Genomic DNA, 20,432 nt, shown 5'->3' on the forward strand with positions numbered 1-20,432 from the left:
TACTTTACTATAAGAAAATTCCCCCTCTTATATAATGTAATACTTTACTCTAAAATTTCCCCCCTCTTAATATAATGCAATACTTTGTTTGCTATAAAAGTACAAAAGGATCTGTTTAAAAAAAAACAAACAGAAAAATAGAAAATAAAAAAACCCTCCTCCTGAGACACTCTCATTTAGAGTGCTTCCAGCGTTTTTTCTACGTAGAGGTGTTTTGTTTTGTTTTTAATTGCATGACATATATACCAAAAAGTGTATATGACACATATGTATAATCTAAAGAATTATGGTGGGAATACCCATGTACCCATGTACCCATCACCTCGCTTAAAAAAATAGACCATCACCAGTACCTTAGAAGCTCCCATTGTCCTTCCTGCCCAACCACCCAAGGTAGCCATGACCTTGAGTTTTGTGTGAGTCATTCCCTTTGTTTCTTAATAGTTTTACTATATATCCCCCAAACACTGTGCGTGACCTTCATAGAATTGGAGAGCTTTATTTTGCCACGTGACCCTTTCCCTTGCTAGGCCTGTGAGGTTGTCTGTGTTGGCCTGAGCAGGGACAGGCCGCTGGTTCCCTCTGCTCCACAGCGGTCCATCGTGTGGGCACACTCTCTGCCCTGCCTCTGGCCGTTCTTCTCCTGATGGGCAGGCGTGTGGATGGCTTCCAGGATCTTCTTCATCTTTAGAACATTTTATTAAATACAATTATTAAGGATATGTTTTTATTGTGATAAAATATCAATATATGTAAACATGCCCAGCCATGGCATGGCTCAGCGGTTGAGCGTCAATCTATGAACCAGAAGGTCATGGTTCGATTCCCGGTCAGGACATATGCCTGGGTTGCAGGTTTGATCCCCAGTGTGGGGCATGCAAGAGACAGCCAATCAATGATTCTCTCTCATCATTGATCTGTCCCTCCCTCCCTCTCTCTGTCTCTCACTCCCTTCATCTCTGAAATCAGTAAAAACATATATTTTTTAAAAATATATATGTAAACATAAAAGTTAGCATTTTAAGCATTTTTAAGTATACAGTTCGTTTACCATTGGTGGGCAACCATCACCACCGTCATTTCAGAACTTCTTTTCAGCTTCCCAAACGGAAACTCTGCACCAATTAAACAAACCCCCCACTCTCTCCTCCCCCAGCCCCGACAGCCACCTCTCTAATCTTTGTCTCTGTGAATTTGACTACCATAGGTACTTCATGTAAGTGGAATCATACAGTATCTATCTTTTATATTTATTTATTTATTTATTTATTTATTTATTGATGAGAGAGAGAGAGAGAGAGAGAGAGAGAGAGAGAGAGAGATAGAGATTTGTTGTTCTAATTATTCAAGCATTCATTGGTTGCTCTTTGTATGCGCCCTGGCTGGGGATTGAACTGGCAACCTTGGTGTATCGGGATGGTGCCTCTAACCAGCTGAGCTCACCAGCCAGAGCCAGAATCTACCTTTTTTGTGACTGGCTTATTTCACTTAGCGTAATGTCCTCAGTGTCCATCCATGTTGTAGCATGTGCAAAACCTCCTTCCCTTTTAAGACGGAATGATAGTCCATGGTGTATATCTACCACACTTGGTCCATTGAAGGGGGCAGAGTGTGCTACCCCAGAATAGGCCTCTTGGAGACCTTGACTGTTTCAGGCTGGGCGATTTTAAGAAGTGGGAGACGCGGGGAAGCTCTGAAAACAGGGAGCCGCTTCCCTTTGTAAAAGGCACTCACTTTGCCAGGGAAACCTCCGTCTGGGAGGGGGTTCCCCTCACTGTCCCGCGAAGAGGGGCGGCCTCCATGGAGAGGTGGGTTACGATGGCAGGAACCCAAGTCTGCAGAGCAGCCCTCCTCTGTGTGCTGCGCTCTCACCGGTCACCTCCCATAGCTGGCTCCCCGCCCCAACATCTCGGTCTGTAGCTGCAGGTGATATTTAAGGGGACGGCCTCTCCCATTTTGGCCAGTGACTCAGGGTTCCCGGGTCCCTCTCCCCCATGTACACAGGGGGCATACATACCGTATGTGGGGGAGGAAAACCTCCCCTCTACCCTTCTAGGTTCTGTCTGCGGCCTAATAATGAAATCTGCAGGAGACAGACAAGAGAAAATAACCCAATTTAATTACATATGTGTGGATGGAACCCCACATACATGAGTGAGCCAGAGGCCCCCCTCCTCCTACGGGAGAGGTTCAGAGACCGACAGGAACATGGGTGCACGTGGCATTCTGAGCTAAAGATGAGGCCAGGCACCTCGGGGTGTCCGAGGGGAGGAGGCCGGTGCAGGAGGCTGAGAGGAGCAGAGGTTCTGTGGACAGAAGTGCCCTGCCCTAGAGCGAGGTTATAAATGTCATCTCTGGTGATAACGCATATTATGAGCCAGGCCCTTAATTTAAATCCTTCCAGGGAGAGGTAGGAAATTCTTGTGAGGCCCTAACTGGTTTTGCTCAGTGAATGGAGCATTGGCCTACAGACAAAAAAGGTCCCAGGTTTGATTCCAGTCAAGGGCATGTACCTTGGTTGCAGGCACATCCCCAGTAGGAGGTGTGCAGGAGGCAGCTGATCAATGTTTCTCTCTCATCAATGTTTCTATCTCTTTCCCTTCTTCTCTGTAAAAAATCAATAAAATATATTTTTTTAAAAAAGAAAGAAAGAAAGTAAGTAAGTAATTAATTCTTGGGACTCAATTGCCTTCAGCTCAATGTAATCCACACGCCACAGTGGCACCTGTTGGGGGGGCCTGAGCTGAACCCCTTCCCGGGTTATTAAAGCCCCATTTGTTTTCCTCCTGCTAATCCGTCTCATGTCGTTTGGATTATGAGGCCGGCCAGGAGGGCCTTGAAGAAGAGACGGCCATTTTCCTTCCCTAACATCATCCACGCATCTGCCGTTGAGCACTCGGGTTGTTCATACCGTTTGGCTCTTGTGCATAATGCTGCCGTGAACGTGGGTGTGTAAATGTCCGTTAGGCTCCCCACTTCCAGTTCTTTGGGGTCATATACCCGGAAGTGAAGTCATTGGATCCTGGAGTCATCAAGATTTTTCACAAACAAAGCAGCTGTGACCTTTCTAGTTCCTATATCCTGGTGCTGATGTGCAAGCGTTTTTCTAGTTATATAATTAAGAATGGAATTTCTGGGTCAAAGGCTATGTGTGTGTGTGTTAATTTCCAGTCTTAATATTACCAACGGACATCGTCATCATCCAGAGTAGAGGGTCCTTCTAGTTGCTCCACCTCGTAACACTTACTATTACCAGTCTTGTAATTCTCACCAGTGTGGTGGGTGTGGGATGATATTTCACTGTGGTTTCATTTGGCGTTTTTATGAGTAATTTCAAGATTAAGCATCTTGTCACAGGCTTCTTGCTCATATTTGTCTCCTTTTATGTAAAATACCTGCCCCTAAGTCTCTTGCCCATTTTCCAGTTAGATTGCTTACCTCTATTGTATGAATTTGTGGGATTTCTCTATTTCTTCTGGATTCTAATCATTTCCTCATTTCCTGATTACACATTGCCAGTAGCTTCTCCGGTTTGATGCGTGTCATTTCAACTCTGCTGACGAACAGAAATGATTTGAATTTAATCAAATGCGTCCATCTTTTTCTTTGCGGTTGTACGTTCTGTATTTTTGCTTAAGAACTCTGTCTCTCTCTGAGATCATAAAGATATTCTCTATTTCTGCTTAGAGTTTTCCACCAGGCTTGTTGAAATGTAATTGACAAATGCCATTGTTTAACGTGTACCGCACGATGATTTAATATGGGTACATATCGTGAACTAATCAACACAAGAAGGTCAGTTAGAACAGTCATTATCTCACAGAGTTACTGTGTGTGTGTGTGGCGGGGGAGGGGGGGGTGAGGACATTGAAAACCTATTCTCTTAGCAAATTTCAGGTACAGAATACAATATTGTAAATACAGTCTTTATGCTGTGCATTAGATCCTCCCAACTTATTCTGCTTTGTCTGAAATTAGTGCTTTTTGACCAACCTCATCCCATTTCCCCCACCCCCACCCCAAACCCTGTCAATCACTGTTCCCCTCTCTGTTTCTCTGAGTTCGGTACTTTTCAGATTCCGCATGTCAGTGAGATCATGAGCATTTGCTTTTCTCTGTCTGACTCACTTTACTTGGCATCAGACCCTCAAAATCCATCCATGTGTCATAAATGACAGCATTTCCTCCTTTTTTATGGCTACATAATGCACTTAAGAATTACAAGGTGCTTCTTTTATTTATTTTTAAAGATATTTTTTCTTAGTAAGAAAAAAAAACACAATGGCTTTAAGAAAGGTAGGGAGTGTGTGTGTGTGTGTGTGAGAGAGAGAGAGAGAGAGAGAGAGAGAGAGAGAGAGAGAGAAACTTCGATTTGCTGTTCACGTATTGATGCATCTATTGGCTGATTCTTGCATGTACCCTGACCGGGAATCAAACTCGCAACCGAGGTGTCTAGCCTGCTGAGCTACCCGGCCAGGACAAGGTGCTGGCACGAAGCCGGACATGGTAAGAACACCATGAAAAATAGCTTTTCTTTTCCCCGCTAACACAAGCTTTTACTTTCTTTCCATTGTGTTGGGTATTAGTGACTCTAGTTGAAATGGGTGTTTGGAAGATTGGGGGAAGGACAGGGGTCAGGATCGGGATTTCCATGTCACCTTCCGTCCTCTCACACTGATCCTGTTCCCATCCCCCCGCTCCCCACTGAGGGCTGGCCCAGGCTGTCCGTGTCGGGCAGGGGCCCTCAGACCCCGCAGCTGACGGAGAGGAGAGGGAGGACAGCTCCTCCCCGAGGGCGCCTGTTCTCATCCCGGTCCTCCAGCCGCTGCCTCAGCTCAGGCCTCATGGCTGCTCCCTGCTCCTCTGCCTCTAGCCTCTCCCCATCTTGTCACCTGAGCGAGCCTCCCGCTTTGTACCTTCCCCACCTGGCAGTGCCACCCCGTGCCTGGAGCCTTCCATGGCCCCCCTGCCCTCAGGACGAAGCCCAAGCTCATGGGTCTGCTTTGCCGCCCGATCGCCATCGCTGACCAAACTCCCGTTCTGTGTCTGACGGGACAGAATTGCTGGGCAAAAACCATTCTCCCCCAGGCTGAGCCCAGGCAATGGCTCCTCAGGAGCCACAGCGGGGAAGTACAGACACAGGGTCTGAACCCAAGCTCTGGCTCCTGGGCAGTTTATGTCCCCGGTACCACTCCGCCCCCCGCACCCGCACTCCCCTCCCACCCCCGCTTCTCACCAGGGCCAAAGTCTCAGCTTAATCTGTGCACCATGCAAACCAGCTCCTCCTGCACAGGTGATAACGGGCCTGACATAGAGCAGGGAGAGGGCGAAGGTCAGGGAGAGGGCGAAGGTCAAAGAACAGGCTGAGATAAAGATGAAAGAGAAAGTGTGTCCCCTGCCCTTTACATCTCAGGCTGAACTGTGTGTGTATGTGTGTGAGTGTGTATGTCTGTGTAAGTGCATGTATGTGAGCGTGTATATGTGCGCATGTGTGCATGTGTGTATTGTGTGTGAACGTGTGTGCGTATGTATGTGTATGTGTGTGAGTGTGTATGTGAGTGTGCACACATGCATGTGTGCGCGTGCTTGTGTATGTGTGTGAGCGTGTGTATGTGCTAGAGTGTGTGTGTATGTGTGTGTACTTGCATGTGTTTGTGTGAGTGTGTGCATGCCTGAGAGTGTGTGAATATGTGTGTGTCTGTGTGAGTGTGAGAGTGTGTGTGTGAGTGTGTGTGTGTGAGTGTGTGAGTGTGTGTGTGTGAGTGTGAGAGTGTGTGTGTGTGTGTGAGTGTGTGTGAGTGTGTGAGTGTGTGTGTGAGTGTGAGAGTGTGTGTGTGTGTGTGTGTGAGTGTGTGAGTGTGTGTGTGTGAGTGTGAGAGTGTGTGTGTGTGTGAGTGTGTGTGAGTGTGTGAGTGTGTGTGTGAGTGTGAGAGTGTGTGTGTGTGTGTGTGTGTGAGTGTGTGAGTGTGTGTGTGAGTGTGAGAGTGTGTGTGTGTGAGAGTGTGTGTGTGTGAGTGTGAGAGTGTGTGTGTGTGAGTGTGTGAGTGTGTGTGTAAGTGTGAGAGTGTGTGTGAGTGTGTGTGTGTGAGTGTGAGAGTGTGTGTGTGTGTGTGTGTGTGAGTGTGAGTGTGTGTGGGGGGGCGGGAGAGGGGGGGTGGGGAGCCTCCGGCCAGGGTAACCAGTGAGGTGGCTGATGGGAGGGACGGGGAGGGCGGGGAGGTCCGGGCTGAAGATGGCAGAGGGGTGAGGGAGGAAGTGAGTGGGACCAGGAAACAGTTGCAGAAACCACCCCAGGAGGATCGTCTATGTTCCTGGCATCGATCAGCATTTTACAGACAGTCATAGCAACTGCCCTTAGAACTCTGTGCCTCGCGCCTGCCTGGCCTTTCGGTCATGCCAACAGCCCTGGAAGGTGGTTGTTACCGCCTGTTTGACAGAGAGAAGGACCGAAGCTCAGCAGCTAAGGGGCTGCTCCCGGACTCTCAGCTCAGACGACGTGTCCCAGGTCCGCCTGGTGCCCCCGCCCGGCCTGTGCGGGCTCACTCCGCCGTCACTGGTTCCCCCAGCTGTGGCCAGTGACCCGGGGCCCATAGACACCCTCCTGGCCGGCTGGAGTGCAATGTTCCAGCACACGAGTTAGGAGAAGGATGTTGGCAATTCTGCCGTGGCTTGATACATATGTGTGTGTAAGTGTATGTGTGTGCGTATGAGTGTGTATGAGTGAGTGTGTATGCGTGTGTGTGTGTGTAAATGTGTGTGTGTAAATGTGTACATATGTGTGAGCATGTGGTGTATGTGTGTATATGTGTGTGAGTGTGTGTGTATGCGTACACACACACACACACACACACACACATGGCAGGATTGAGTTTTGACCTCCTCAGTCCACAGGGGCCTGAGCCCGCAATGGGCCCTGAGCGGGAACTGAACCGGCAGCCTCTGGGTTCCTAGGCTGAAGCTCAATAGCTGAGCTCACCAGCCGGGCAGGAGGCATGTTCCTGAAGGTGGAGGAGGTCTCACGTCCATGAGTGGCGGCTGGTGCGGGAAGGGGCCGCCAGCACCCAGTCGCCTCTGCACAGGTGCACTGCAGCAGCCTCCCTCTGCCACCCCACCCAGAGGCCTGCTGCTGCCTCTGCTGCCCGGGCCCCTGCCCGGCCCCACCCCCACCCCCACCCGCAGGGCTCCCTCTCGGGCGCAGAGTGAGTGGATGGCAGAAGGGCGATCCCGGGGTGTGTGTGTGGGGTGGGGGGGAGGGTGTTGGAGACTCATCCGCAGCATGGACTCGGCCAAGGCTGCTCTTGGCTGATCCGTCGTGAAACAAATCCTCCATTCACGAAAGAATGAAGAAACCGATGAGCACTGCATGCCTGAGCCCCGAGTAACGATGATTCAGGAATGGTGGGAAAGGGGAGCTTACGAGGCTCTGAAAGCATCCGAAAGCTGCTCGGGGAGAGTGGCCGGGCGGGCGGGCGGGCGGGGCCGCTGCTATCAGAACGGCCAGGCCCCTCATTCCCGCCCCGTGAAGTCACCGGGACCGGCCCAGAGCGGGCTCCGTGCCACGGTTCGCACCTCACCTCAGCTCACCCCCTCTGGGGAGGCAGTGACGGTGGATCTGGGGCGGGGGCCTCCAGGCCGGCTCTCAGAGTGGGAGAACGTGGGCTGGAAAACAGGATAAAAATGAGGAGCCGTGAGCGAGGGAGGAGGAGGAGGGAGATCTTGCTGGCGAGTGAGGGGTGCAGGCCTCAGCGCCCTCAGTACACGCAGAGGACATCATGGGGGGCTTGGCTGCCCAGAGGGTCCGCTGTGTCTGTCCCCGCAGTACCCCCAGGGCCTGGGGCAGCGCCTGGCACATGGTTGGCACCCACGCTGAGGGCATGAGCGCGCCCATTACATAACCTGCCCACAGGCCGGGGGCCCGGCGCCCGGTTCCCACGCGGTGCCGCAATCTGCCCCGCCGCCCGCCCCACGCAGCCCCGCCGGGCAGAGGCCGCGGGGAAGATGACGGGGCACTTCTCTAAACGCGCTCCGAGGCCGCGGAATCCCCGGCGCCTGGCTCAGCGGGAGCAGCAGATGACGTGGGGCCCCGCACGGCCCCCTTCCTGTCAGCAGAGCCCGGACCAGACGCTGGGGTTCTGTGTGGGGCAGGTGGGGACGGGAACGGAATGTGCAGCTCCAGGAGGGGGACACTTCCCGGGCCCCTAGCGTAGGAAACGGGCCCCGGGCTGCCCTGCCACAGCCTCTGCTGGTCTGAGGTCCCGTCTCTCCACCTCCGACCCTGAGCCTGCCTCCATCCTGGGGGGCGATCCGGCTCTCTGTGGGGAGTCTGAGCAGGATCAGCTCGTGGCTGGGGGGTCAGGTTCACCGGCCCTCTGACGGTAATAAAGCCCTTTTACGGAGCCCTCCCTCCGTTCCAGCTCCTGGGCCAAATGAAAACATTTTATTTCTCTCCCTTGGAAGAAGGAACCCCCAAAGTCCCCCACCCTCTGTCCGTAGACGTGGCTGCGTATATGCACAGGCTGTTCCTCAGTTCAAAATGCCCTTCTTGGCCCTGACCGGTGTGGCTCAGTGAATAGAGCGTCGGCCTGTGGACTGAAGGGTCCCGGGTTCGATTCCGGTCAAGGGCATGTACTTTATCCCTCTCCCTTCCTCTCAGTAAATAAATAAATAAATAAATAAATAAATAAATAAATAAATAAAATATATATTAAAAAAATAAAAATAAAATGTCCTTCCTGGTTGGCTTGGGGGTGGTGAACACACGATAAAATAGACAGGCGACGTCTTGTAGAATTGTATACCTGAGCCCTCTATAATTTTATTAACCAATGACACCCCAATGAACTCTGTTAAAATTAAAATAAACAGAACATAGAGTGCCCCCTGGGTGAGCACGCCCCTTCGGCACCCAGCTCCTCGGTCTCTCCCTCCCGGAAGCTTCCCCATCGTGCCTGAGACAATGAGACCGCGCCTTCTGCGGCCCCGCAGCTGTCACTTGGGGTTCGTGTATTTGTCTGCCCCTGAGCTGCGGCCCATCCGAGGCCCAGGCGGTGCCATTCTGACCTCCTTAGCCTGCACGTCAGCCTCCGTGCCCAGCACACAGTAGGACCACTGTCAACGCCAGGCTCTCCCTCTCGACTCCTTGGCCCGGCGGCACTTGGCCTCTCACTCGCCCCTCACCCCTTCGGCTTTATGCGATATCGGTCTTTATTCCAAGGGCAATGCGCATCGTGTTATAGACGGTTACACACGTGAGCTCTGTGATACCCGTGGGTCCCTGACCTGACGCACAGACAGGAGGGGTTTGCTTTCATGGCCTGAAGAATCCACGGTCACCCCCCCCCGCCCCCCAGCAAGAAGCCCTCAGAAGAGCAGGGAAGAGAGAAGTCGGAAGAAGGGACAGGATGGGAGAAGGTGCTGGAACCAGCCTTTCCTGAGCACTGTGTGTGCCAGGCGTCTGTGTCATTAACTCCCGACCATAATCCAATGCGGTAAATATCATGACCCCCTTTTTAGGGACCAAAAATAAAAAAATAAAACGTGAAGGCTCAGAGAGGTGAAGCGTCTTGCCTGAGGTCACACAGCAAGCAAATGGCGGAGGAGGGATCTGAGCCCCACCTGCTCCCTCCATCCATCCGATGGAGAAGGCGGGGGTCCCGGCGGTGTGGGCGTGCGGGGAAACGTGAGGGGGGCTGGGGGGGCAGTGGGGAGAAGGTCTGTCTGCCCTTCCGATCAGCCCCGGCCCCTGGGCGTGCACCGTCCCTGCCTCCCCGCTGCCTCCTGTCGTCCTTCCCCGCGGTGGACAGAGGCTCGCCGGCCTGTGGCCTCACCTCAGGCCCCTCCAACACATGCAGCCGCTTCCTCTGGGACCACCCTGCCTCTCCAGCCGTCTCTTTTTCTCCAGCATCGATCCCGTCCCGAACGCCTCCCGCCGAGTCCCCGGACCCAGCATGACCCCGCGGGGTTGTGTAACTCCCAGCGAGGGCTCCAGGAACCCGCAACTTCTCAATACTGCTGACCCGGGGAGATTTCCCAGCAGCCCCTCCCTCCCTGACGAATGCGTTCTGAGCGCGGCCGTGCCACAGCCTGTGTTTAAGGAAGCCAGTCATTTGGTGTAGAGTCTTCGCTTTATTTTAATGGCCTTCTGAATCATTCCTTTTTCTACTCCGGAGCCGATTCACTCCGGGCCACTTCCTTGTATGTGTCTATATACATATATATGAAAATCCAGCTCCTCCTTTGAGACTCAGCCCCAGGAACCACCTTCTGAAAATGACCCTCCTCACACCGCCCCCTCCAGGAAGGAGTCTCCCCTCACCCCCTCGCCCCCTCCACGCATCTGGAGTTGCTCTGTGGCCATCAGCATCAACATAGCGATAGGAATGCCGTGCGCCCACTCACCGTGTGTCCAGGAACGCTCAGGATGACCCAGGGGGAAAGCAGCTATTACTGTTACTGTGTCCGCTTCACAGACACTGACACCGAGCCTCCGGGCGCCGGCCCCTCTCGCTCAGGATCCCACGAAGTCCGAGAAGGAGCTGGGGTGCTAAGCCGGTCTGGCTGAACTCCAGAGTGGGCGTCTTTTTTTTTTTTTTTTAATGCACAAAAGTTGAATGTTTTATTTGCTGGTTAAGAGAAGTTATAAAAGACATTTTAGACCATCAGTGATGTGAATACGGACACAGGGAGCGTCTTGAAAGGTAGCTTTTTACACGGGGCGGCCTGGCTCGGCTGTGGTGCAGGTGCTGACGTCCATTCCCCCCTCCCCCACCCCCGGCCCTAAGGTCCACGATGTGCTTGTTCCCTCTCCACGGTACGCAATCGACGTGCGCACGGAAGAGCCGCCGTCCCAGAGCCGCTGAGCCGCGGCTGCAGCACTTCCTGTCCTTCCTTCTGCTCGCTGCTCAGAGCTTTACACAACTCTGCATTCTTACAACATCCGGAGCTTGGTGGCAAAAGCACTCAGTGCATATCGGATGAAGTCCTGGAAGATCCCAGGGGGCAGATTTCCTAGCTGAAAATGTCTATAGGAAATTAAAATAAAATAAAAATCTTTCCTGTAGCTCAGGAGCAATGCTGCCAGGCCAGACCCCTGGTCACTTTTTCCCAGGTTGAACTAACAAAGTCTTCCAGACTCAGCACAGCCCTGATGGGTGTGGGCCAGGCCTGCGCTCCCAGACTGAGGCTGGAGGTGGGTGCCCACCTTCCTCCACTCCTGGGAGACCAGCTCCTATCACCTGAGAGCAGGCGAGAGTGGGGCCTTGGAACCCGGCCGGTGTGGCTCAGTGGTGGAGCCTCGACCTATGAACCAGGAAGTCAAGGTTGATTCCCGGTCAGGGCACAGGCCTGGGTTGTGGGCTCGATCCCCAGTGTGGGGCGTGCAGGAGGCAGCTGACCCATGCTTCTCTCTCATCATGGATGTTTCTATCCTTTTCTCCCTCCTTCTTCCTCTCTGAAATCAATAAAAACATTTTTTAAAAAGGAAAAGGAAAGAAGACAGCCCTCTGGGCCATGAAGTGACAGTGGAAGAACAGAGGAGTGGAAAGGCCCAGAAGGCTGATGGAAACAGGAAGCCAGTTGGGGAAGGCACCTGGAGGCACAGAGAGCTAAGGAGGGCCCATTGCTGCACCCAAACACGCGGTGCCCTTGGCACGCCGAAGGATGACCCTTCCTGGGCCCTCTCCCTGCCTCGGGCTTTCCCGCACAACCTCTCCCGCCGCCCGCGGCTCTCTGGCTGTGTGCGGCCTCCGGACACCCGTGCACCGCCTCTCCCTCACAGCCCCCCGGACTCTGCCTCGTCTCCGGTGGGTCTTCTCTTCCCAGCACCCCGTTGGCTTTTTGGTTTGGGGCTTGGGGCCCAGACTGCACTCTGCCTTCGGGGAAGCGGTGGGCCCAGTGGCTAACACAGGCCTCCGGTGCCAGGCTGCCCAGACCAGAGGGTCCGCTGCCACCCTGCCAGCATGTAACGGGATGCTCAGGGCACGGCTGGCACTTTCTCTCCCACTCCCCAAGCAGAGGCAGAGGAGACGGGGACACAGAGGCCCGGGCACATGGAGCCAGCTGCGCGAGGGCGCCAGGATGGAACGAATGCCCGGTTGGCATGCCCGGGGAACCGCACGCTTGGGTAGATCGGTGGGCCCTTATTGAACGTGAGAGCTCCTTGACTCTTGGATGGGGCCAGGAGGGCGAGGAGCCTGGCCCTTGTCCTCTCAGGCTCCAGGAGGACATGCAGGCCTGTGATGGCAGAGCAGCCATACCGCCCTGACGACACCAACGCCGACACCTGCTCAGAACTCACTGTGTGCCGGGCATCGGGCCATGTGCTCTGAAGCCGGGCAGCCTGGGTGTGAATCTCAGCTCCTGCACTGACCCTAGGCGAGTTCCTTTACCTCTCTGGGCCTCTGTTTTCTCATCTGTAAAAGCACCTTATAACATAAGTCCCAGCACATGGTACATGGTATCTAAATAGGACTGTTCCCGCTTAAGAAATCTAACATCTGCTTCCTCTCTCCTGGGCTTCCGAGCGGCGAGTATGTGAGAAAGAAAACCGACAGAAGAGAGTGATTCATTGCTCAGCGCTTCAAGCCGGAGGGAGGAAGCTTCCCTGATAAAGAAGACATCAGTGTGGATAGGCGTGACCTGCATTTGCAAACGGGGGAAACAGAGGCTCAGAGAGGGTGAGGCAGTTGCCCGAAGTCACACAGCCAACCAACGGCAAGAGGACTGGAACTCAGGCCTGGCCGATGCCCCGGCTGGTGTCCCTAATCCCCATTCCAACAGGGCCCGTCTCGGGGGACATGGGGCGATCTGGCGCCTGGCGCTGCCCTGAGAATGGAAATCTGAGTCACTGGCTGTCCCCGGGGACGGCGGGGAGGAGAGGGGCCCGCTCCGGGGCAGAGTGTCCTGCCAGATGCAGAGGAGCAGCGGCCAGCACCGCTCGGCCTCCTCCAGCTGAGGAGGGAGCGGAGAGCAGGGGCAGGGGTCACCGCCAGCGAGTGCCGCTGGCCCGGGGCCACGGCTCTCTCTGGGTGACGTCAGGCTCGCACATCTGGCCTCCGGAATGCCGAGGCCCGAGGCCCCGAGGCCAGGCCCAGGCTCGGCGCTCCTCTCAGCGGCTCCTGCCTGAGACAGCCCTGCAGGCCGGCCGGGAACAGCCTCGGGCCGTCGAGGCTCCCTGGACTGGCTCGGGCAGTGACGAGTGGGTGGGCATCCTGCACCCGGGGAAGACCAGGCCCCGCAGACATGGGGTCGAGAGAAGCCGGGCCCTGGGGTGGGCTCCTGGCGGGACCGCCCTGGCCAGCACCCCGGTGTCCTCCTCCTTTGCCTGGAGGACGGGGAGCAGGCAGAATGCCTGTGCCTGGTGGGCATCCGGGCAACGCTCCTACCGCCTGGGTCGATGGCCGAGCCAATGACCAGCTGGGCGCCGCGGTGGCCGCCCCCTGGCCGGGTGGAGGCATCATGCCTGCCCTTCCCTTTCTGATTCCAGCTCCCACGGGGCCCCAAGGGGAGCCAGGACCCGCCCGGCCCCTTCCACGCGCCCAGCTGCACTCGAGGGACGAGCTCAGCCTGCCCCCCTCTCCCTCCGGGGACGGGGCCCCTCCTGACTCACGGTCGATGCCGGTGCCGGTTCTGCCCGGGAAAGTTTGGGACTGGCCAGTGTGACTGATGATTCATTTTGGTCCCAAAGGGAACAAAAGCCCAGGTCTTCCCGAGGCCCCGCCCCTGGGGAATGATTCACCCCTCCCCCCTGCCTGCCCCCTCCCCCCTGCCCTGCCCGCTCCCCCCTGCCCTGCCCGCTCCCCCCTGCCTGCCCCCTCCCCCCTGCCCTGCCCGCTCCCCCCTGCCTGCCCCCTCCCCCCTGCCCTGCCCGCTCCCCCCTGCCCTGCCCGCTCCCCCCTGCCTGCCCCCTCCCCCCTGCCCTGCCCGCTCCCCCCTGCCCTGCCCGCTCCCCCCTGCCCTGCCCCGCTCCCGAAGATGCTCCCGCTTCACTCTGCCCGGGCCTCAGCAGTCAGACTGCTGCCACTTCCTTCTGCCCCTGGGGCGGGGTGGGGCAGGGGTGTATCGAGGGAAGACCACGGGGAGGAGTTAAACCCCATCATCCCACGGTGGCCACCCAAAGGGGACAGACATCTCCGCGGGGAGCGTCCCTCACCACCAGCTGGGTCTCTGCCCGGCCGCCCCTCCGCATTGTCTGCCCCAGAGTGTAAACGAGCCCTCCACCACCGGCTGCTGGGGTTTGTAAAGTGTCCTCGGCGCTCGCTCTGACCTGGCAGGCTCCAGCACTGGCTCCTCGGGTGGTGTCTGAGCTCCACCACAGACCTGGGTTCCTGCAAAGCCAAGGTCCCCGAACGGAGCCGGCAAAGTCCTGGGCCACAGAGACTCCCGTCCCTGCACCGGCGGGCGGCCTGTGACTGGGGTCTGTGTGCCCCGGGGGCGCTCTGCTTTTCCGGCCCCTCAGCTCTCTGGAGCTCAGCGGTGTCCCCGAATCGCCGACGGGAATGCTGGGTGGTGATGGAGGGTCACCTAGCGCGTTTCTTGGGCCCGTCGGTCCCAGTGGGTGAGAAGATGGGAATACCGGGAGGTGACGCGGGGCCTCCTCGGGGGGCCTCGCTCACACAGTGTGGCGTGGGCTGCGTCACGTCCCGCTCCGGGCTGCAGGTTGTGAGTGTGTGAGTGTGTGTGTGTGTGTGTGTGTCAGGAAAACGGAGATAATAATTCAAGGAGGCTATCTTGCCACGTGGAAGCTTCTTGCTCATCCTCACGGGGAGACGGTCGCTGTGAGGACCGAGGGAGATCTTCGGTGAAGAGCTGGCGGCGGGCGGACCGTCACATCCAATGACTGAGCTGCTATCGCAGCGACCGCCGACTGGGTGCCTGGCACACAGTAGGTGTCCATCAGGCTGGCCACAGCGGGGACCAGAAAACACACACACACAGTCTGGGGCGTTAGCCGGGGAGGGCCGGGGGATGGGGAAACTCACCTCGTTTTAGGCCACCCCCTGATTTCCCCTCAGGGACGTGAGGCCTCCAGGGGCCAGTGCCCGCCCAAGGTCACCCCAAGCTCAACCCTGCCCGGCCAGCGCTCTCGCCGCCCCTACTCCCCTGGCAGACAGGGGCCGTGTGGAGTGAAGCCCCACTTGGGCCTCCGTCCCTCCTGAGGAGGTGGCCGCCCAGGTGGGGACACAGGGCTGCAGGCGGACTGGACTCCTCCAGAAAGGACTGGAGGGAGCAGCAGGGGGTGCTCTGGTGAGCCAAGGGGGCGGCCCTGCCTTCGGAAGCAGCCCCCTGGCCAGCGGGCGCAGCGTGTGGCTCAGAGACGGCATTCTGGACTATGACCACGACCATCATTGGTGAGCACGGACCGTGGCCGCCCTGGGCCAAGCATGTGCATCTCTGGGGTCTCCGTGGTGCCCTGCGGGGGAGCGCTCTCTCATCCGGTAAACTGAGGCACGGGGGGCGAAGAAGCTGCTCCGGGCCCCCATGAGTCCAGGCCCCAGCGAGTCCACTTGAACCTGGGCTGCCCCGATGGGCACGCCTCCACCCCTCCCTGCGGCCCCGATGGGCACGCCTCCACCCCTCCCTGCGGCCCCGATGGGCACGCCTCCACCCCTCCCTGCGGCCCCGATGGGCACGCCTCTGGCCCGTGTCCCCCTCCGCACTGCTTCACCCCTTTTTCACGTCCAGGGACTCAAAGCCCACGCCTGCACAGCCCGCCGAGGCCCCCAGGGTCCGCGGAGGCCCAGCACCATGGGGGTGTCCTCACTCAGCAGGTCTTTCGGAGCCTTTCCCCGGGCCAGGGCTGAGCCGGGGCAGGCTAGAGGGCGAGTGAGATCGGGGCTGGCCATTGCCGGGCATGGGCCCAGGCCGTTACGTCAGGCCACGACTGGGGATGGCGGAGCCGGGGCTCTCATAGGGGCCCAGGTGATTTCCTCTCCGGCATCCGTACCGTTGGCTCTCCTTTCATCCAGAGCACCTACTGTGTTCCACGCCCCCTACTAAGCGCTGGGGCACACAGTGACCAGGCCAGGCCTGCTCCCTGCCTGGGTCACGGTCTGTAGAAAGCCCACAGGGCGGCATTAGTACTCATCAGAGGCAAAACGAAAGGTCTCTGTGCCTCGGCTCAATGCCCCGCTGTCCCTGGCCATACTCATGGCTGCCCCACTGGCTTGCTGGGAAGGAGTCGTCAGGAAGGGCCCAGCCCAGAGAAGGTGCTCCGCCGCTGTCAGAGTCCGCCCACTTTCCCCCGGAGCACCTCTGCGGAGCTGTTGCCATGGTCACCGCACTGGACAGAGAAAGAGACCGAGGCTCTGAGGGGCCTGTCTCTGAGGCCGCAGAATACCAGGGAAAAGCCAAACCGGAGCCCGCAGGGTCCCAGGCCCGTGTTCTCGTCCCCTCACAGCCGGGGCACCTGCATTCCTGGGACCCCCTCCTCTCTGGTCCAGGGCCAGCCCCCCGGAGCCAGTGCCCCACCTCCCCCCCTGGGGGTGGGGGAGCGGGAGGGAGAGGCCTCGGTGGCTGGCGCTGTCGCAGAAACTTCAGGAAGCAGTGAGGGGACTGCTAAGAAAGGGGGAGGCAGAACGGGACACACCTGACCCAGCCTGAGGGCCAGGGGCCAGCCTGAGGGCCAGGGGCCAGCATGAGGGCCAGAGGTCAGCCTGAGGGCCAGGTGCCAGCCTGGTCGCCAGCCCAGCCTGCAGCCCAGGGTGGCTCAGCCCACGCACATGGTCAAGGCCGGCCACAGAGGGCAGGCCTGGGAGGTGCGACCTGCCTCCATGCAGAGCCTGTGCCAGGCTGGCCTCCCGGCCTTCCTCGGGGGGCGTCCGGAGAGGTCTGGCCGGGCCAGGTGGGACGCCCTCTGTCCCCTGTACCCCCCAGGTCCCTCTGGAGCACTCGGGTCCCCTTTGTGGGGACCCCGGCCATGTGCCCCATGACTCCGAGCCCCGGCGTTCCTGCCTGTCAATGGGGGACGTGGTGGTGATGCCGCCTGGGGGCAGGGGCGCCCGCCTTCCCTCTCTGAGCACCTGGCGTGACGCAGGCGCCCGGTGACCACAGTCCCTGCTCCGCGGGTGGGAAGCAGGTGCTGGGACTCGGCCTCCTTTGCTGGGGGGGAGGGGTCGGTGCTCCCCTCTGCTTTAGGGGGTCCCTGTCTCCTCAAAGTCACAGGCGTGGCCAGCGCCCTGCTCTGGGTCTGGCAGGGCGACCACGGGCAGAGGCCTGAGCACGGCCGGCCGGCTCTGCGGGCCTCGGGGTGCACAGGAGCAGGGCGGGCCCCCAGGCCGGGCCCCAGGTCCTCGAGCAGCAAGGCCCTGATCCAGCCCTCGCCGAGGCCCGTGCAGGGGTTACGCTGGGTAAGCGAGCTCTCTGTACCCAGAAGCCTGGAATTTTCTCTGAAACACCCAGAGGCAGGCGCTGTCTGTGTCAGAGTGAGGTCACCGGGATGACTCACCCGGGACCGGGTCCCGTTGGAGCCCCGAGTCTGGACTCCTGAGGGACAGCTGCTCCGGAACCCAGGACCCCCAGCCCCATCTGCACCCCGAGAGCCGGCTCCAGGCCCCGCTGCCCAGTCCCCCCAGCCCGCGGGGGCCAGGCTGCCGCTGGGTGTGGGGCCGGGGCCCGGGGACTTTTGCAGGGACTTTGGCGGCCTGAGCGGTGCCACTCACCCTCCTCGCTTCGCCTCACTGGCCCGGCCCCCACCTTGACCTTTGCTTCCCACGGGGCTATTTTTGGGCGTTTCCTGTCCCCTGAATAGGTGAGGAAAGGGAAGCGAAAGCAGCTCCGAGTGCGGCTCCGGCACCGGCCGGCCAGCCATTGTCTTCGCTGTCCGTCCTCCGCGCTCCTGTGGCCAACCAGCAGCCACGCTGGGGAGCCGAGGCCTCGGACCGGGTCAGCGCCCCAGCCCCACCCCCGCCCCTCCCCGCTCTGCCCCGCTCGGTCCCAGGCCCGCTCTCAGCCTCCAGAGAAGGCCAGGAAGCCACTCCACACACAGCAGTCTGGCCACGGACATCTACTGAGCACCTGCTGTGTGCCAAGCATTGGGCAGATCCCCCAGCACCCTTTCTCCTCCACCGCGTGAGCTGGGCCTGTCAGACAGCCTGTCAGAGGCCGCTCCGCCCGGCTGACACTGACCTTGGGAGGGGGCGGGAAAGCCCGGGTCCAGGCCCCACCGGAGGGGAGTGGGCCCAGGTGGCCGGCTCTGAGGGGGCTCTGGCTGCCCTGGCTGCCTCCCAGGTGCTGGAAGAGGCAGCCACGTGGTCTGGGGGCCGGAGCTCAGCAGCCGTTCTCTCTTTCTCTCGGGGAAGGTGCCTTTGCCAGCGCCAGGACCTGGGGGCTGGAGGGTCCGGCTCCTGTGAGTCAAAGGTAAACATCTGCCGGGACCCACAGGTTGAGACCCCCTAGCAGGGTCACCTGAGACCATCGGAAAACACAGATATTTGCACTACGATTCATATCAGTAGCAAAATCACAGTGATGAAGTAGCAACGAAAATAATTCTAGGGTTGGGGGTCACCACCACAGGAGGAGCTGTATGAAAGTATCTCGGCATTAGAAATTCTGAGAACCACTGCCCTAACCTCTAAGAGACCCTGGAGACAGGCTCAGGGGGTCCCTGAGAGGCTAGGGCAGGGGGCAGTGGGCTGTGGCAGCTCCTCCGGAGCTCACCCCCCGAGCCTGTCTCCGGGGTCCACTCTCCGGCTCCCCGGTGAGCGGGGGCAGCCCAGCCTCGGCCCCCTGCGGCTGCCTCTGTGCCCTTCCTGCTTCCCTCTCCTGAAGATGCCTTCTCTGCGTCCGTCAATCCTTGCCTCTTTACACTCTGTCTCTTGTTGGAATCTTTCCCTCACGAGGAGGAGAACGGAGGCCCCTCTCCCTCTCCTCCTCTCCTCCTCTCCTCCACTCCTCCCCTCCTCTCCTCCACTCCTCCCCTCCTCTCCTCCTCTCCTCCTCTCCTCCACTCCTCCCCTCCTCTCCTCCTCTCCTCCTCCTCTCCTCCTCTCCTCCCCTCCTCCCCTCCTCTCCTCCTCTCCTCCTCTCCTCCTCCCCTCCTCTCCTCTCCTCTCCTCCTCTCCTCCTCTCCTCCTCCTCCCCTCCTCCCTCCTCTCCTCCTCTCCTCCTCTCCTCCTCCCCTCCTCTCCTCTCCTCTCCTCCTTTCCTCCTCTCCTCCTCCTCCCCTCCTCCCCTCCTCTCCTCCTTTCCCTCCTCCCCTCCTCCTCTCCTCCTCCTCTCCTCTCCTCCACTCCTCCCCTCCTCTCCTCCTCTTCTCTCCTCCTCTCCTCCTCCTCTCCTCCTCTCCTCCTCTCCTCCTCTCCTCCACTCCTCCCCTCCTCTCCTCCTCTCCTCCTTTCCTCCTCCTCTCCTCTCCTCCTCCCCTCCTCCCCTCCTCTCCTCTCCTCCTCCTCTCCTCTTCCTCTCCTCCTCTCCTCTCCTCCTCCTCCCTCCTCCCCTCCTCTCTTCTCCTCTCCTCCTCTCCTCTTCCTCTCCTCCTCTCCTCCTCTCCTCCTCTCCTCTCCTCCTCTCCCCGGTGTCAGTGACACCTCCACGTGGAGCCGCCCGGAGGCCGCCCTGCAGGGGGACGCGGGCGCAGGCCCTGGGCTCGGGGTCCCCTGGCTCTCCGGTCCCAGGTGAGGAAACGGGTTCTGAGGCCTTTGCAGGGAGCAGGGGTGGTGGGTGGCACGGTCATGTTCACGGTCACCCTGTACCCCGCCTGTCCTTCACGGCCCACGCCCGCGTCCGCCAGGAGCCGGGGCGCTGGCCTAGCCTGCCTCCCACAGCCACAGGCTGCGACCTTGGGGCCGGCAGGACCGGGAGGAACGTGATCGGGACTCCGGTGGGTTTGGAGCTCAGCAGGTGTCCCTGTGCCTCCGCTCGGTGCTGTGAGCTCACCCCTCCCTCGCTCTTCCCGAGTGAAGCCAGTCCTATTATTACTCCGCTGACACACATCCTCCCCGCGCCCGCCCCGCTCCCAGGGCCCATTCTGGCAGCGTCTGCTCTGCCCGCTCTCCTTCTCATCCTCCCTCTCCTCCCTCTCTCCCCAGCCCTCCTCCCTCCTCCCTCCTCCTCCCCTCCTTTCTATCGGCGTATCTTTAGCATCAGGACATTTCATTTCCCCACCCGAAGTTTTCATTTATTTGATTATTTTTGTCTTCAGACTATGGAGATGGATTCTCTTGGAGCCTTGGAGGCTGGGAATCTAGACTCAGAGTGTCGGCCTGCTCTCTCCGACGACTCCAGGGCGGAGGCTTCCTCTGCCTCGGTTTCCCCTCTTCTTACTTCCCATTCCCTGTCAGCCTCTTACACGGGGATCAACCTCATTCACACGCCGGCGGGCTCTCCCCGCCTTGGACCCCCGTTCTTACTCCCGGATGAGATCACAGCACGCTACACAAACCGTGCGTTGCTTGGTCACATGGTCACTTTCTTCTTCGTTATCCTCACCCTCC

General features: G+C 58.6%; 1 long non-coding RNA gene across 1 annotated transcript; it reads right to left on the reverse strand.

The window, feature by feature from the left end:
- Positions 1-484: 484 nt before the first annotated feature.
- Positions 485-7,605, reverse strand: LOC311623408. The gene is made up of 5 exons (XR_014795142.1): positions 7,575-7,605; positions 5,237-5,305; positions 3,439-3,553; positions 2,018-2,083; positions 485-685 (listed from the first exon to the last, which is right to left on the reverse strand). It is a non-coding gene; the product is annotated as an uncharacterized lncRNA (long non-coding RNA).
- Between the last annotated feature and the right edge of the window lie 12,827 nt (positions 7,606-20,432).

The sequence above is a fragment of the Pipistrellus hanaki genome (genome assembly GCF_964339955.1).
Source record: "Pipistrellus hanaki genome assembly, chromosome: 5".
Classification (NCBI taxonomy): Eukaryota; Metazoa; Chordata; class Mammalia; order Chiroptera; family Vespertilionidae; genus Pipistrellus; species Pipistrellus hanaki.